The 16,679-nt window shown below is 35.1% G+C and overlaps 1 long non-coding RNA gene across 1 annotated transcript in view; it reads right to left on the reverse strand.

Moving 5' to 3' along the window:
* Positions 1-15,550, reverse strand: part of LOC145666584 (uncharacterized) — a 38,352-nt gene extending 22,802 nt beyond the window's left edge. Inside the window, exons 1-2 of the long non-coding RNA XR_014127789.1 lie at positions 15,469-15,550; positions 10,413-10,507 (exon numbers count right to left, since the gene is read on the reverse strand). This is a non-coding gene — a long non-coding RNA (uncharacterized LOC145666584). The remainder of the gene's footprint in view (positions 1-10,412; positions 10,508-15,468) is intronic.
* Between the last annotated feature and the right edge of the window lie 1,129 nt (positions 15,551-16,679).

Here is a 16,679-nt window from a genome sequence, read left to right on the forward strand (position 1 = left end):
GATGTGATTGGGTCGCCCCCCCTAACTTCTACCGCGCCCCCCCCCTAGATTTTTGGGCTGGCTACCGGCCTGTGAGTTTACTATAAACTTTCAACAATATATAAATAATAGCTTAAATTACTTTCGTCACTCAAAAAAAAACTGGGATAATAGCCCTCCCCCCCTTCCTAGACTCGGGCTAGATCCACCACTGAAAGCAGTTCAAATAGAAAACTTTTTCATACGGACAAGTGATACTTTAGCTATACAAGTGATCCAGTGAAAAGAAAGAAAAAAAAGAAAAATCATTTTCTTGGATAATGTATGTGTCGACATCTAGTGACATTTACTTAAAACTCTTTCATGTCGAACAACAGCAAGTGTTGAGTTATTGGTTGTGTTACAACCATTTCATCATTGCCAAAACGTCACAGGCCTCTCCTCCTTCTTCTCCTTTGGCATTAAAAAAAAAAAGCCTTCATCGGTCTCTCTCTTACAATTTGATTTTTCTATAAAGAAAGAAACTAGAAAGAAAAAAAAAATAATCTGTCTTCTTCATTTTATATGCTCTGTCATCACTCCTACATTTTTTTTAAGTATTCAAAAGAGAGAGAGAGAAAATGGTTGAATGAACTTAAAGCCCATCTATAATAAAGTAACGTTTTAAGGTCTAACACGACACGTGTGTTACTGAAAATCAATTTTTTTTGTTTAGATAAAAAGAAAGGGAAATTCGGATTTCTTTTTCTTTCCTCACCCTCTTCTTCTGAAATAAAGCTATCAATTTCAACGTCTAAAACACCCGCTTTCCTCAAGGTTATTACTTGCTTGCTCATTACGCTCAGTACCTCTCAACGACACAAGCTCTCAAAAGGAAACAAAATACAACTCTCTCTCTCTCTCTCTCTCTCTCTGATTTTTATGCATATATTTTAACGTTCAGCACAATACTGTATGGAACTGAAACATTCTGCTTTGTTTACTTTGTCAAAAGGCAAATCAATATATTTAATTAATAATAACAATAACGTGTGTGTCTGACATCCTGCTTTTTGCATAGGAGAAGTCACCTAGAGCTACCAAATTTGATATTTAGAGAAATTTTCACAAGATCAAAGCGCTTCGATTTTCGGCTCGAAGCGGAGGAGTAGGTGGGTGAAATGTATCCACGTTTCTCGCGATTCTTAAAAATGGCTTGCTTGTATGCAACCCACACTACATATTTATGTGGGGTTACATAACAGCAGAGGATAAATACCCGGGAAATTGGCTTCCTCTCTTTTATCTGGCAATCATCGGGTGCTTATAGATAAATTACAAATAAAATGATAATTAAATTTAATTCTTCAAAGATACGTGTAGAAAAATATCGTATAATAAGGTTATTGAGAAATACATGTTTCGAATTTCCAATCGTAATGATTTCAATTTTGCAAAAGAGACAAAAGTACATTTATAATAATAATAATAATAATAATAATAATAATAATAATAAATAATAATAATAATAATAATAATAATAATAATAATAATAATAATATCATACCCATCTAAACTGACAATCATCTGCCTGGCTCAGGAAAACTGTACTCTTTTCTAAAACAATAGGATTTATGATGGCCACACAGGGCCAAGTGATACCAACCCAAAACTATTGTAAATACATAGGAAAGAAGATATACCGGATGAAAAGTGCAGAAAATGCGGAGAACCGTCAGAAACAATTGAACACATCACAGGCTCATGTCGTATAATGGTTCCCACAGACTATCTAAAAAGATACAACAATGTCACCAGATTTTGGCACACAAGGTGGAACAAATCACCGATACCAAGCCATACTACAAATACCAGCCTAATTCAGTCCTTGAAAACGAGAAATACATATTCTACTGAGATCAAGAAATCAGAACAGATGTAACGGTACCTGTAAACAGATCTGAGATCACTATTATCAATAAAATATACCAAAAAGTAACCCTAATGGATGTAGCAGTACCATTGAATCATAACATACGTACAACATTCAGCACGAAAATAAGCAAATATAAAGACCTGGCTAACGAAATCAAAAAAGGTAAGGAAATATCAGAAAGTTACAGTAAGACCGTACATTATTACCGCATTCACATTGCAAAATATAACTATTTTACTACTACCTCATTTCGTTTTTAGTCGGCCAGGATAGCCATGTGGTCTAGATGGGTAGACAACCGACATATTAGGCATCGCGGGTTCCAATCCCACCTTGGACATGTTTTTGTTGTACTTTTCACGTTACATTTTATTGTAATCTTTCTCTTTCATAGTGATTCGGATCCCACTTTATACTCCCATATAGATTCGGAGCTGACACAGGGCATAAAAATGGCATCATTTAATTTCGTTTTCCAAATGCATCAATATTTTGTGACACTGCTGACATTCTGCTATATTATACTGTCTGTATTATGCATTTGAACTAAATTCATAGTATGAGAACCAGATTCCTTTATTATCCTGTTGCTACATATCAGACTTCTCTATTTTCAGCACATGTAGCTCCAATTGTGAGCAACACTGTACCACTACACTTCACTGTTATGTTTAGTGATAATAGTGCATTTTAAATCTGTGCATACTTGTATATGGTGCTATTTCAAACAAAATATTTTTATGCTAAGTTGGCAGCACTGTTTATGGTTTTCGATAACGCATTTTGTTCTCATTATATTGTTTTGATTGCAACTTTTGTTTTGATTGCTCTAACGGTTTTCAAGATATTTACTTTAAACGTACATAATTCCATTATATAATTTTTTGGATATTCAAAATTTGAAGCTCTGCAGCTCCTATCCTTCTGGTCCACAGCACCTTAAATTTTGCTCATGTTCATTTCTCATGATGCTCTATCAAATGTGCTATGCGGCAATCAGATTTTAGCGACAACTTGTGGGACCCTCCCGTGTCAGTATCTAGTGCTACCATCATCTTACATACGGATCCGCGTACGTTTAGCTACATTGTGATATTCGCCGGTTTGGCCATAAAACTCACGTCTTATGTAAATCTTGTGGGGCACTCAGATGTGAACGAGAGATTTTATTCAGTGGAAAAAATCTCTTCTTGGTTAATGTGAGCTTATGCGTGACATGGTACACCCCTTCAGAACTACGAAATTAGGCATTTTTTTTTTGACGAATATTGTTATTTTTCTTGTTTGTTTGGATCTACGGAATGTAGCTAACGTTCTCGTCTTTGGTGCGAGTGGTCCCGGGTTCGTTTCCTGGTGGGGTGAGTTGGTCAAAAAAGTAAAAAAGCTTTTTGCAAGCCAGCCATACCTAACATAATGGTCCCAGCCACTTCCTTCCTTCCCAATTCACCGGATAGTGTGATCACCGAGACGTCATTCTTCATACATGACGAGCTAACATGTTCATAGATACTGAAAACCCAAAAATCTAATTCCTAATTCATCTAAGGAACACACTTCTGTACTTACAACCAGTGGCGTATTTAGGGGGGTGGCTTCCGGGCTTAAGCCCCCCCCCGAAATCTTTCTTAGTATAGTAAAGTAAATTAAATACCTTGCAGAATTTTCACATTTCCAGGCAAAGCCCCCCCCAGAAAGTTAGCAAAGCCCCTCCCGAAACAAAATCGTAAATACGCCACTGCTTACAACATATATTTTTGGACACTGTCTAAATATCGCTTTTCGTACAATGCAAACACCAATTCCTCCTCCTGTGAATTTGTTGCAACATACATTATTAACTGTCTTTCAAGTAGCCTGGATTATGATCATTCTACCTGCGTGATGCAATGGCGGAAGACATTGATAGTAGTAGAATAAATCATATTAATGACCGTATAAACTACAGTCCCCTACGGTGGTGCAAGGTTTCGATATATTAACGTTATGAGTCGCCACTTGAGGCAGCGCAACCTCAATAACCTACCGACAGATGAGGCACAGCAGTTTCTCATTTCTTTGGAATCCCTGCAGTGTTATGTCTACCTTTCTGTATTTTTTTCTTTCTCTGCATGTGCGTGAAGCAGAGCGTGTGCGCGATGCGTAAATTCGTTGCTCACAAAGACGTCCTTACACGTATCTGACTCACCCTTGACTTCTTGATGCATTTGTCAAGATATAATCCGAAAAAAAAAGAAGGAAAAACCTAACGTACAGTAGTACATAGTAAATGCAGATAGCGCCCGTTAGTTGTTGTGTAGAGTGTGTGTATGTGTTCAAAAGGAAGGAACATAGATGTCACTGAGAGTTGTTTTTAATATGCAGGAAGTGGAGTGACGGAAGCCTTGCTTTTCCTCCTACGGGACACGATTTGTTTTTGTTTTATTATTCCGTACTCTTGTTCTCCTCCTGTTTCTTTTTATCTATTTTTATCTTGCATAGAAATGACGTCACCGTGTTCAATATCACAAACACCTCGTTTCTCGCCATGTTCAAATATTTAATTTTTTCTTCTAAAGTGGTTAAACTGAACATACTCCTTTCTTACCGTTTCGTATCATCAAAATAGTGTAATTAATTTACATGATAATTGTTGCGCTTTAATTGTTCAGGCCACTGAGCAATAGAAGCTAAAATCATGCTTAATGAAGAGCGTTAATTGTTTGGGCTTAACTTTTTTCCTAGTTTGTAGTGGACAATATTGTGCACGTGGTTTTTCTCGGAGTAGCCTATTCCCGTTTCCTCCATCACTCTCATTCCACCAATCTTTCATCATCATTCACTTGTCTTAATAATAGTTTCTCTTAGCTTAAACGGCATAATCGTGGGACGTTAAACTAAATTATGGAATTTCATTTTTCTCCTTTTTTCCAACCATCTAACATCGTTACAAAAATATTAATGCTCAATTCTAAATATGAATACTACTTTTGTTCAATTTTGAAATAGATACATTGGAACAATGCAGTTTTAAAGTTCCAATATTCACAAAGGTCTTAAATTGTGTGTACCCTAGCGTCATCTATCGATGTCGAGCAGCACTGCTAGCGGCACCTATTAGCGTGACTTTTACTATGAAGAATAAGCGTGACGCACTAACATGTTTGTCTTTACTTGCATAGGATTCTATGCAAGTAAATGCTAATTATTTTTGACGTTCTGTAAAACGAAAGTTGAATTACTTGTATACGCTGATAAGCACAGAAACTTTCAAGACTTTTTTAATGATGCAGAAGAGATAAATACATTTAAATCCTTATGAAAAGTATATCTGTTCGAAACTTCGTTTACAGGGCGATTACGTTTCTTTGAATATGTTGGTAAGTGTAATTTTTCTGTAATACTCTGTAAGCGTTACTACATGTCACTTCAGCGATCGTTAGAGGCTAAACACAACATAGATATTTTAACTATAAATCCAATTGAGGATTGTCAATACAATGCTCAAAGCAATATATGAATAAACTTCAAAACGAAAAGTTAATAGAAACAAGTTGATCAAATGCCATAATTACAATTCTCTAATATCAGTGCTGAACACCACACCACTCGACATTACTTTCGAAGTTAGCCACAGATTCCCAATATCGTAACCATCGTTCTACCACTCGAAACAAAACATTGGTTTATACGTCTGCAGGTACTGAATCGTAAATAACAGAGTCCAATTTCATGATAAACTACCTGTCGAGCATTATACTGCATTGCGTTTAGCTTCTAATTGCCATTGCAGTGACACCTAGTGAACGTTTCATAGACTTGCAGAAAAATTACACGCATTAGCACATTCAGAGCTGCGAAATAGTCCTATAAATTAAATTTTATGTAAACATGTTTGGTCGATCCTGAATGCATGGTGCCGTTTAAATCTCTCTAATTTCAATTAATTACTGTGTACAAAATACAATGAATTGTGAAATAACTGTAACACCAAATAAAAGGACATTCCCTATCAGCCTCCAAAATTTGTGGAGCAAAAGAGTACGCAAAAAAAAATATTTCTGCTACACCGATAACGCAAAGTTTGCGTTGCGTTGACAAAAAGTGAGCCCATAGATCTTCAGGTTTTGTTTTCTTGACTTGAAGATGTCCTTTGCTCACTATTCGGCACCACAGTTGCATAAATATACATGCCAACTGCTCAATAACGCGCCCAGGCAGTAGTATGGTTCTCAGCAACAGCAACGAAATTTCAAGATGAGTGTACACGGAGGACTCCAGTCAATAACACCCCAGAGTTACGAACCCGAATCCGTGATAAGATTGCAACAGTAACGGAGGCATGTAAGAAAGAACATGGCAAGAAGTTGAACACACTGGATGGACATTATTCATGCCACCAATGCAATGGGACAAATGTTAAGGTCGTAAGTTAGTGTATGGTAAATAAAACATAATGGGCCTTATGCAGAGTCGTTCTGACGCGTGGTTAGTGCCGTACTTAAAAGTTCGACTAACATTTGTTTCCTGTAGTAGTCAGGCCTTTAGTATGACACTAATCGTTCATCAAAACGACTCTGCATAAGGCGGAATAGGTCTTATGCAGAGACATTCTGACGCGTGATTACTGCCATACTAAAGAGTTCGACTCACATATGTTTCCTGGAGTAGTCAGGCCTTTAGTATGACGCTAATCCTACGTCAAAACGACTCTGCATAAAGCAGAATGAGTTTTTCTTGAATTCTCTGAAAACCCTATCATTCATCTTTTTTTCTCTGAGGTTTGAACAGAATATCCTGTACATTTCTTGTGACTGAAGTGGAGCCAGCGATGAAATTCTACAAAAATATTAGCGTTTAACGAAAAAAAAAATTGTTCAAAGATGAGAATAACAACTAAACAAAATTATGTAGATGAGTATTATGTGGTCATAAATTCTCATCCGTAGTTTTTGAGAAAATACATTTTCTATAAACCTGAAAGTTGTCACTGAACGTTAATCAAGCCACCTATTGAGCTGAATCTGATACTGAAGTATACACTAATCAAGAATTCATGATGACACGAACAAGATGGCAGTAAGCAGTAAAGTTAATGAGATACAGTACAACCCCTCAAATCCGAACTAATTGGGGCTGAAGCCTGTTCGGATTTCGGGGAGTTCGGATTACCCGGGAAATAATATTACGTACTTATTTCGTCATTGAATTGGCGGTAAAACAACCACTGAGGTTAGACAGGGTAGCCCAGTGGTCGAAAGGGCAGTGACCTTGACTGGCGGGTGTACACTCATGTCCAAAATGATTGGAACAACACCCGTCAGTCTCTCCAAACGACGTGATGTTCATGCGACGCTGGCTTGGAATTGCCTCCGATTTTCTAATCTTCAACAGTTAAAGATAACTGACTTCAAGTGAAAAATGAGTGTTTGTTTAATCTTGTGTTATTATTTTTCGTGTGAATCGTAAACCAGTTAACCTAAAATGATTTCATTGTTTTGGATTCTTTGAAATACGTAAGTAAACGTAAACTATTTCCTATTTTATCTAAACTTAACTGTATTTTATAACGTTTTGAATAAGCGTCAAGTCTAAATATGTTAAAACCTTTAAAAAAAAAAACTAAATTTGTGTGATTAAATCTTTTTTTTTTTTTCATTTTTCAGCTGTAGTTAATTTTTTTCCCCTGAGAATGTGTTCGGATTTGCCGGGTTTTCGGATTTCCGGGGTTCGGATTTGAGGGGTTGTACTGTATCGCCTAAAATTAAGATTAACATTTAAATTTCAATTTTTGTATAACTGTGATATTGTCTAAACATGGTACATATAACAATCGATATATATTGGTATCGAAGTGACAAACCAAACTAAAATTCGCCTTTTTTTAAATGTTGCACTCGAATGTAACGCGTCATTGATTTTAGTGCGCATTTTATTTCTGGAGCTAAATTTTGTCTTAGAAGGTGCTCTTTACATTCAAGTAAACACGGTAGTTACGATTTTTCCAATTATTACAGTAAACTGTGTTAGAATTATTTGGCCTTTTATATGCGTAGACTATAAAATATAACAAGACATTTATATATATTTGAAAACCATTACTTCCGTATGAGAGAGAGACAGAGAGATAGATAGCCTTCATTTTTTTCTTCCTTTTAGCAGTTTTCCTTATGATGAAAGGTTGTGACAAGTTCCAACATAATGTTTCTTGTTGGACACAGAAACATATGTCAGTTGGTCTTTCCGAAGTTCTATTCAGGTGGCGCTGTCTCCACACAAAATCTCTACCATTAAAAACCGCCCACATCGCTGTCATGGCTATGCAGATATATTTCATGTCATCTTTTGGTTGGGATACCACCAAATGGAGATAGAATATGTTTAACTATTGCAGCAATCCGAGTTGGAATATGTTATTTCTTTCGAAAGAAGAGTTTTTTTTTTTTTAAAAAATAGAAAAGATAAACAGTCGTTTGCCTTAACTAATTCATTTCCATGAAAGACGGTTACAATTACTTAATCCGTAGATGGCATTTACTATTTGTTAGCAAATAATATAATATAACCTTGAAATTGAACATCTTTTCTGAACCGATTCTCTACGATATATGGAGATATGGGTTCGACTCCCGACGGGAGCTCATGTGGTTCGGATCCCACACTAAACTGTGGATCCATGTTTCATGCAGCCTCGCTGCTGAACGGGACGCTAAATTCAATCCAAAAATCTTTAACTATTCTATCAAGAATTGTTTCCATTTTATACTATAACACAATAATACACTGAGCAAGGCTATGTGATAATATGTAACAAAACACACAATCACGTAACAGTTTCAATACAATAACCGTGTCTTCATCAGACTTCCACTCCTTCTGGCTGTTTGGGAGTTGATCATCTCTTATATACTCTCCGGACATCAACTTTTAATTAGGCTCCGCCCCTTCATTAAAAATCTTTACTATGTGTGATTGAATGAGAATATTGGAAAAAAACAGGAAGCCCCGAAAAGCCTCACGGACATTATTTCTTCACCAGAAACTCACATGACCTGGGACCGAATTTGGGGTTGAGTGCGAGATTATAACAATTGAACTCGGGTGAGGGAGACAGAAGTGCAAACGAAACCTCTTCCCGACATAGAGAGCTCTACAAATATTAAACTATGCAAGGTTAGGGACACCGCTAGCTACTAGTTTATGAATTAATTACATATGAATTTGCAAGCATGTGGCAATATTATCCTTTATTCACCCCCAGTAAATTATTAGGAGGAGAATTTTCATATAAAAATATATAATTTCTTCTACCCAGTAGCTCTCATACCCTAATAAAGGGTCCATCGCACCAGAAATGAGGACTCTACCACAATTTCTTTTTCAAAAGTTATCCAACTCTTTCTTACACTTTCTGAATTTTACTGGATACGATAGGAATACTAACCCAGAAACAGTTACGAATGCCTATGCTCTTCAGAGAAATTCGAATGCCGATGGGTTTTGCTTCACGATATTCAGCCTAATGATTCAAACCGCTCGAAGCAACCTTTACCAATCATGGAAATGTTAACACAAGGAACATGCACTATTGGCCTGTAACAAATCCACATTGACTTCGCCATGTGAAACGCCAGTGCCCATGATGTGTTAACATCTGGCGGGCTGTTTCATTTCAAATCATACAACGGGTGCCTATCGACCATTTTGAATTCTCATGAAATATATATATATATATATATATATATATATATATATATATATATATATATATATATATATATATATATTAAAGATGGACATGGCCAGGATACAGAAACAAAATAGTTTTGGTCTCTGATGATTTGCAACGGTGTTGCAGCCTCTTAAAAAATCACCATAGATAATTACTTTTGCACCAAAATGAGGAATTTGCGTTTTGAAGGTATTAAGAAAGATCAAAAAGTGCGAGAAACCTTTTCCATTATTTATTTTATACTATGTTTTCAACTCTTCCAAACCATTCGAAACACAGATATTAGAGGAGTAATATAAACCGTAACAAAATTGTTGAACTTGGAAAAAAACTTCGTTGTGCACATATTTCGGATATTTCCTGTACCTAAATAAAACACATAAGATTTGTTTTGTGCTAGGAATAAACACTATGGAAACATGACATTACAGCAAAAATATTATTTCATGCCTATCTGTACACCACAAGTGAGAATTTAGCATAAAAAAAGTGAACATTTCAAAATTGGAGTATTTTCAAAAATTAATATCTCAAAAACCGCATCTTAAATTCTCGTAAAATTACACAAAGCATGCACCCAACCTTGTTCTCCAATCCTGTAAAGACAGACTTCGTATTATTCTTTTGAGGCACCTTACACAAGTTGTGAAATAATAGTAAAGTAGGGAACAAAATGTGGGATTGGTTACACTGCTTTTGATTTAAATTTCACACCCAAGTTGTTATATCACCATAGTAACAATGTAAGTTAAAATATTAACCAAGAACAGGTTCAGTAATTACTAAGACTTATTTTATGTAAAAACTCACCACAGTATCACAAATGTACGAAAACGTATTCTGTAAGCTTTAGTTGGGTTGCTGGAAATTTGTGAAGATGAGCAGTACATCCAATTGGAATACATCTGGAATACAAAGGTTGTTTTAAGAGAGGACATTATCACGGCCATGGGATGTCTATACTTGGTATCAATTTGTCGTTGCTATTTCAGAAGGATACATTGCTACCCAACCTACAGATCAAGATTCTCGTTTGACTGCAAAATAGACACAACTGCCTTTAATTCCTAATTTTCCAAGTTTCGTGAATAAAATTTTCTTCGCCTTTTTATGTTTCTGGCGTTAGTAAGGACAAACGTCGAACCCTTATCCCACAGTTTATATCTCAAAAATATCTACAAGAACATACCTTACCTGGAAAGAAGTTTCATTTCATTTATATACAGGGTGATTCAAAATAATAATAATAATAATAATAATAATAATAATAATAATAATAATAATAATAATAATAATAATAATAATAATAATAATAATATGCTGAATAATCGCGAAAATGAATCTTAGAACCGTTTACTTCGAAAGCGCCCTGCTGATTGTAAATTAAATTTAGAAAGACGTCATAACTCCTCTTTCAAAATATGCGCATTACAAAATTAAGTAATGTGGAATAAAGAGATTCTCCAAGGGAAAAGAGGAATTTCTGGTTTACTTTTTCGGATAAAATAGGTCGAAATGAGCTCGTATTGAAGAAGCTTACAAGAGCACAACAGTCGGCACTAATTCGTTTGAGCCAACTCGATACTTCAAATTAAAGATCATCTGAGATGTAACAGGGGACCATTCGCACCATAGTTGAGCGCTCCGTTACTAAGGATCCATGTCTGCATACTTGTAACTTTCTTCTTCCTCATGTGAACATTCCTAGTCCATTGGTAAAAATGATACATAAAAAGAAAATTTTCTGTAGCTTCTTCTGCGTTTGTTACTGGTTATGGACCTGTCTCTACATACATACATAAATCTTGTATTTTCTCCTCCATCCCTCTACTCAGATCACAAATTGCAAACTGGTGTAATTCAATAAAATCGCACGTAAAACATGATTTGAGCTGTACTAGTCATCAGTGAGTGGTTTGCCACTGAGAAAGATAAAGGAGAGAGTACTAATTTCTGAATTTCAGTCCGGTCATGTTCAATTTACAAGTTAATAGTTGTTATCAGCGATTCAGTGCCTATAGGTGTAGCATGATCAGGGTTCTTCGTGAGTTGTATATAAACTGGGAATGACCCAATCTTTCTATATAAAATAAGTTCTGAGTGAGTGAGTGACTGACTTGTCAACGCCCAGGTCAAACCGCTTAAGTTAGAAATTTGAAATTTTGACAATGTCTAGGATTTGTGACGAAAGGTACCCCTAAGGAATAATTTTTGGAAATTCGACGAGGAAAGGAGAAAATATGGGTGGGAATTATTATAGTAAATTATCCATATCTCTAATGAGATAGAAACATGAAATATAGATTGAAAATAATTAGACTCGTGTTCCATCGTTTTTTGATATTTTCTATAGAAGGGGAGGGGAGGGTTGTGTTACAATTGCTATAATAGGATGGCCGTATCTCAAAACCTTTTAAGATTAGAGACATGTTAGGGATAGACTTCATACATAAAATCCTTATTTAAACCAAGTGGGCATATGCTTCAGTATTACGGACGATTCCACTTTTAATAGAGAAGGGAGAAATTTCTATTTTATCTCAATATACAGTGTATCCAAAAGTAGGTGTACACCCGTGCACTAATCAAGTATAATATTCTAGTTTATGGGTTCATTTGCTTCAACTCTTCCGAGCTTAAGATGTAAGTTTAAACACATTAAGAACAAATAATAAAGAAACTAAGTCTATGTGATGGATAACAATAAGAAATGATATAAAATGCAATGAGCTGATCAGTACGGTACTCCATACCTACTTTTGGGTCACCCTATATAAAAATGGCTTTTAGGTGTCAATCTAATCACCATAAGAAAATGGGTATACTATTTGATTTTTTAAAACACAGCACTTCGGTCGACTTAGATATATATCATTTTACTGTCATTGAAAACCGTATTCAAGGTGGGAAAGGTTTATTTTTTTCACAAAGAATAATGTCATAAACTTAATCTTGTTGTGAGAATAACGGAAGCGAGATCTGAAATTTGAGGTGCTAAAATGTAGGTAAAGCAAACGCATAGGTTTGGGGGCGTAATCCCGAATTAGCCAGAGGCAAGCTTTTAAATATGTAAATCAAAATCTCAACAAACTTCAACCTTATATCAGCTATGGTTGTACAAAATATAATAATACTCTTAATGTAATCCTGTCTTGAAAGAATATTGAATTCTGCTTTAGTTACCATTTTTTATTTCATTTAAAGATACAACATAATTGAAGTGAGCGTACAATCTAGCATCCAATTCACCCAACCAGCATTTGTGTTTGCGTCTATCTGTTCCAAGTATGATGTAAACATGGTATATACTGTACCTTGCTCAAACCTTTGGAAATAGCCCTATTGCCTGAGGTTGAAATCCGTGAACAATAAGAGGATACATCTAATTCTATGTTACAAATTTGCACACACACTTACAAAACAACTTTCGGGTATAAAGTGCATAACAGAAATACATTTTTATAGTCATTGTATTTTGCATACATAAAGTAAATTTGGGTCATAATTGGTTAACACAACACTGGCTTATAATGCAACCGATGTATATTTTCTGAACACTTTGTTCCCCTAAGGCTGTCTACACTTTCTTCAGTTGAGTAGTGCGCTTACATTATTGTAGTATTTACTTTTACGTGAATTCTGTCACTACATGACTTCACATAATATAACATTAAAACCTTCACTCTTCATTATAACTCACCTCACAGTCATGATCATGGCATCCCTACGTTTCGTGTAATTTTATTTTCTTCGTAAATTTTGTATTTTTTCCTGCCGTGGAACTTAATCTGCGCTTGATCATTTTAAGCAAAGCAAGTTCGTTCAATATTTCCTACAATTTCATTTGGTTGCGGTTCTTTCTACTGTTCCATTCTATGATGTGAAATTCGTGGACAGGGAGGGAGGAAAAACCTTTTCTCACCGAAGATTAAAAAAAAAAAATCTTCACGGATTCTTTCGTGGGTAAAGCAAATCGATATTACTACAAACTTTTACAAAAATAGTGGCAAGTCGCTGTCACTATGAGCAGCTCACATCAGTAATTGCCAATTTTCTAAATAATACAATTCTTCAATAAATATCCGTATAAACCTATTCACCTCTGGTGCTTGGGGTCCCGGGTTCGATCCCAGCCCCCGCCAAGTGAACTTTGTGGTGGACGAACACCGTGTGCGTGGGTTTTCTCGGGGCTCTCCCGTTTCCTCCCACTTTCTTCATTCCACCATTTCATTCATTTCTCATTATCACCGTCTCCTTTAGCCTAACCGGCATAACCGTGGGACGTAAAACTCAAAGATTTCCGTATAAACCTACAAATCTCAGAGTTCAAATATGTATTGAATTATAATTTAATTATATTAGAAACAGGGGACATTTGCCGGATTTTCTAAAGGGATTCGGTTCTTCGAAGCACATCTTAAAACATATTAGATTTGCTACCCAACCACCAAGGTATTTAACGTATTTATTGTAATTAATACAGTTATTCAATGTGCATTCATAACACTTATTCTGCATGAAGTAACATGGTCATTACGGTGTGTATATTCACCACTTCGTTTCTGTGTCGGTCTTTTTCACCCATCCCCTCCCTACATCAGTGGAAAAAATCTTTGTGTGTTCCTGAATAGGAAGCTTCTGAATGAAGTGTGTTTAAAACTAATTTAATGTTTTTAACCTGTCTTTCAACTCACTCGGTTATTTAAATACGAAGACAAATTTTTACTGATATTAAGTTGTAACATTGGTTACGATTAAAGTGCTCGCTACAATACGGAGCCAAATCCGAATTTACACGTTATTCTCCCCCAAATAGCTCAATCCATTGGTACCAAACGGAGTTACCTTCAACTAGTGCTCGAAATATTGGAGTTGGCTGTACTGTTTGAACTGGAAAAAGAAATTGAATTTTGAAAACGTATTTTTTTTAATTCCAACAAAAGATTACAATTGAATTAACCCAATATTACAGCAATGACCTCAAGTGCAAAATCTGAATGCAGCGCTAGATCTCATAAAAGATATGTTACAGTTCATATAAGAAAATAATTTAGCATCATGACCATAAAAATATCTGATCAATAAATTAATTCTAACACAAATTTGGGTAGACCTTTTATGATAGACCCAAGGAAAACGAAAAATCAAAGGAGATTCGGATCACAGTGGTCGGAAACAGAAAAAGCGGTCAAAAATCTATTTTGTCGACTTCGCCTCCTATGAAATCGGTATTGATATTTGATTATAAGAATATCTCCTGCTTCCAAATCCGAAGTGTCAGGACATAGGTATATTTTCACTGTCTATAAAATGCATGTAAACATGAACAAATAAAAGTGGCGAAAAATCAGTAAAATATTAACCAAACAATATGATAAATTATGTTTTAATCATTTATATCGTTTCAGAGGTCCATGAAAGAGGTTGGATGTGTACAATAAGTCAAACATTTTTAATATTAAAGAAATCAAAATCAAAATAAATTGTATGAAATCAATAACTAAAGGAACAGTAAATTCTTAAATCAAATTAAGAGTGCAATTAAACGAATGGTTGCAATCTCTTATTGTCACAATTTACAATATTTTATTAATGAAACAACTGACTTACAATGGTAGTATAGTGGATATTTTTGTAACAATATAAATTATTTAACAGTGAACATCCAAGAGTACTGAATTCATCACCAGACATAGTATGTCAGATTAATTGTATAACAGATCATTATAATTTTACTGAATGCTTAACCAAACGGAAATAAGCTAAATATTTAAGTATTTAAACTTTGCCTGTCACATTCAGAGACCTCCTAATATCATGTCACATGCAAAATAGACAGTTAAAGTTCTCTGTAGTCATACTTTACCTTATTCCATATTTCGCTTGGTCTTGACCGGACAATGGTCTTTCTTGCGGTATTTGTAATTTCTGCAGGACCCAGAATGCAGAATGCAGAATGCAGAATGATTTTTTACTTGCAAACTTGGTCATTTTATATGGACTATTGTCCTTGTTTGCTTGAATTATTTTTCCTTTCTACTTTGCCAAAAGCCAACATACAAATTTACAAAATCTTAGGAAAGTCCTAATTACATTTTCTGAAAAATATTGTTGTTATCTAATGATGTACAAATAAGTATTTTTGAACTTTAATTTACCCTGAGGTTTGCTCTCATCTTTTTCGTGATTTTATCCGACTTGTTAATTACTACTGACAAGCAATGTTATTTGACTACAGGTGATTCTTGACTATTTTGCTTCTGCTTTCAACGATTTCTTGATTACAAGTACTGTCCTTGTGATTTTTAAAAATAATGTTATGCACGTATCCAAAAGTTAAAATATTACAAAAAACTTCGTTCCATCTTCACCTACCAAATTGCCATTATAATTTTTATGAAAAAATGATTTTTTAAATTCTTAGTTTATAGTATCATTACAGATGGTACATTGGACTCAAATACTTCTGTTTAGTGAAGAGTTTTATTTGTTATCTATTGTCATATCATTAATATGATAGATTTGTTAGTGTTACCTACAAGTTACATATACGCTGATGTTACTAGTTCTGCAATCTAAGCCTATCCTTGCTTATTTGTAAAATAGGTTTATTGAGTTGTCCATGAGTAGTACAAAGGTTGAGCATTGGAAATAGCTGCACTCAAGTGCTCCTGGAGGACTCAGCTCTATCTAACTGGAAATGCGTGATTAGCAATGTTGTTGTGGTCGCAATCGAGATCTGCTATCTGAGCCATACAAAGCGAAAAGGCATATTGTCAGGTACGTAATTTGGATTGCCCTTCATCCCTGAATCAAAGTCGTAGTGAAAGCCATCATACATATTGCAGTGATAAACTATCAGTCATGTGGAGTTGCTGTATATTACACATGAGTGTACACGTCAGTGCAGTAGTATACAAGATTCTATGCTGAATCTTTTAATATTACCGAAACAACGTAATCCTGAACTAAATTACATTACAGTAAGTATTAGTGTTTTTTCGAAGATGGTTCGAGTGCAAAACCGCGAACTTTAATTTTGCATCCTAAGGCCAAACACACATTTCTTTACACCGT

The sequence above is a fragment of the Thermobia domestica genome, chromosome 1, assembly GCF_964235325.1.
Source record: "Thermobia domestica chromosome 1, izTheDome1.hap1.1, whole genome shotgun sequence".
Classification (NCBI taxonomy): Eukaryota; Metazoa; Arthropoda; class Insecta; order Zygentoma; family Lepismatidae; genus Thermobia; species Thermobia domestica.